Consider the following 3,250-nt stretch of genomic DNA (forward strand, 5'->3'; position numbering starts at 1 on the left):
GGACAAATTCCTTAACACACATGCACTACCAATATTTAAACAGGGAGAGATAGAAAATATGAACAGACCCATAACCAATGAAGAACTTGATACAGTTATTAAAAAACCTCCCAATAAATAGGAGCTCTAGGCCACAGGGCTTCCCTGGGGAATTCTACCAGGCATTGAAAGCAGAGTTAATACCCTCTGCTATTCTCAAGCTATTCCAAAAAATACAAATGGAAGGAAATCTTATGGACTCATTCTACAAAGCCAGCATCACTTAGATTCCCTAACTCGATAGAGTCCCAGCAAAAAAAGAGAAATATGGGTCAATGTCCTTGATGAATACAGAAGCAGATATACTCAACAAGATACTAGCAAATCGAATTCAACAACATATAAAAAGAATTATCCACCATGATCAAGTTGGATTCATTGCAGGGTTACAGGGCTGCTTCAATATTCGTAAATTAATCAATGTGATACATCACATGAACATAAAAAAACATGATCCTGTCGATAGATGCAAAAAAAAGCATTTGACAAATCACAGCATCCTTTCTCAATAAAACCCCCCAAGAAAGTCAGGATAGAAGGAACTTACTTAAACATCATAAAACCTATTTTTAAAAAGCCCACACAGCTAATATCATCCTCAATGGTGAAAAACTGAAAGGTTTCCCCCTGAAATCAGGGACACGACAGGGATATCCACTCTCACCACTGTTGTTTAACATAGTGCTGGAAGTCCTGGAATCAGCAATCAGTGGACAAAAGGAAATAAAAATCATCATAATCAGCAAAAAAGAGGTCAAACTTTCACTGCACACAGGTGATATGATACTCTACATGGAAGACCCATCAGACACCACCAGTATCCTACTGGAACTGATTCATGAAATCAGCAAAGTCACAGGGTACAAAATCAACATACAGAAATCAGTTGCATTTTTATACACCAATAATAAAGCAACAGAAAGAGAAATCAAGAAACTGATCCCATTCACAATTGTACAAAAAAACATGAAATACATAGGAATAAACCTAATGAAAGATGTAAAAGATCATCTGATGAAAACTATAGAATATTTGTGAAAGAAGCTGAAGAAGACACCAAGAAATGGAAAAACATTGCATGCTCATGGATCGGAAGAATAAACATTGTGAAAATGTCATTACCACCCAAAGCAATCTACACATTCAATGCAATCCCCATCAAGATTGCACCAGCATTCTTCTCAAAGCTAGAACAAGCTATCCTAATATTCGTATGGAACTACAAAAGACCTCCGAATAACCAAAGTAATATTGAGAAGAAAACCAAAACGGGAGATATCACAATCCCAGACTTCAGCCTCTACTACAAAGTTGTTATCATCAAGACAGTATGGTATAGGCACAAAAGCAGTCACATAGACCAACGGAATAGAAAAGAGAGCCCAGACTGAACCCACAAATGTATGGCCCATTAGTCTTTGACAAAGCAGGAAAGAGTATGCAATGGAATAAAGACAGCTTCTTTAACAGATTGTGTTGGGAGAACTGGACAGCAACCTGCAGAAGAATGAAACTAGACCACTTTCTTACACCATACACAAAAGTAAACTCAATGGATGAAGGACCAGGATGTGAGACAGGAAACCATCAATACGCTAGAGGAGAAAGCAGGAACCAGCCTTCTTGACCTTAACTGCAGTAATTCCCTACTCGACACAATTTCCTAATCGACAAAGGCAAGGGAATCAAGAACCAAAATGAACTATTGGGGCCTCATCAAGATAAAAAGCTTATGCACAGGAAAGGAAACAGACAGTAAAACTAATAGTTAACCGACAGAATGGGAAAAGATAGTTGCAAATGATCTATCAAATAAAGTGCTAGTATCCAATATCTATAAGGAACTCACCAAACTCCACACCTGAAAAACAAATAATCCAGTGATGAAATGGGCAGAAGATGTGAATAGACCCTTCTCCATGAGGACATCCAGATGACCAAGAGACACATGAAATGATGCTCAGCATCACTCATCATCAGGGAAATACAAATCAAAACCATACTGAGATACCACCTCACACCAGTCAGAGTGGCAAAAATGTACAAATCAGGAGACTATAGATGCTGGTGAGGATGTGGAGAAACGGTCACTCTCTTACACTCTTGGTCGGAATGTAAACTGGTATAGCCTCTCTGAACGATAGTGTGGAGGTTCCTCAAAAAATTAACAATAGTATTCCCCTATGACCCACCAATAGCACTCCTAGGGATACGCCCAAGGTGTACAGAAGTGCTGATACATTGGGGCACTTATACCCTCAATGTTCATAGCAGCACTTTCAACAATTGCCAAATTATGTAAAGAGCCTAAATGTCCATGAACTGATGAAAGGATCAATAAGATGTGGGTTTTATATATAATAAAGCACTACATGGCAATGAGAAAGAATAAAATCTGACCATTCATAGCAACATGGATGGAACTAGAGAGCATCATGCTAAGTGACAGGAGTCAGGCAGAAAAAAAAAGATACCATATGTTCTCACTCATATGTGGAACAGGAGAGAATTAACAGAGGACCATGGGGGAAGGAAAGGGGGGAAATATAGTTGGGGAGATGGAGGGAGGCAAAGCATGAGAGACACTTGAATCCTGAGAACAAACTGAAGGTTGATGGGAGAGGGGAAGAGGATAAGGGAGGTGATGGGCATGGAGGAGGGCACATGACAGGATGAGCACTGGGTGTTACATATAAACCAACTTGACAATAAACTATAAAAGAAAAAATAAAATTGTTAAAAATAATAATTTTCAAATTTGAGTATTAATGATTTTTCATTTGAATTTGAAAATAATGTGTAATAAAGGGATTTAAATTTATTATCAAATGTGAAACAGATTAATCTTGCAACATTTTTTAATAAAATGCTACATCATTCATGGGATATGTCATCATTCTCATTCAAGTTTTCTACTTGAAAATTTATTCCTATATTTCTATTATCTTTCCCTGATGGATATGACCTATTTTCTTCATCCTTGAAGGCAAAACAAATGACTCCTGAAAGATGCAAGAGTGTTCCTGTTAAAATAGGAGGGAAATCATGTCCTGCCTATACTGAAAACACTCAATGGCTCCCCATCACATTCAGTGTAAAAACCAAATTCCAATTTAGGACTTCCAAGGTTCTAAGCTATCAGCTTCTGCCAGATCTCCATCATTTCTCTCAACTCACTTCCTGATATTCTCTACCTTGCTCTCTCAGCTCC

The sequence above is a fragment of the Suricata suricatta genome, chromosome X, assembly GCF_006229205.1.
Source record: "Suricata suricatta isolate VVHF042 chromosome X, meerkat_22Aug2017_6uvM2_HiC, whole genome shotgun sequence".
NCBI lineage: Eukaryota > Metazoa > Chordata > Mammalia > Carnivora > Herpestidae > Suricata > Suricata suricatta.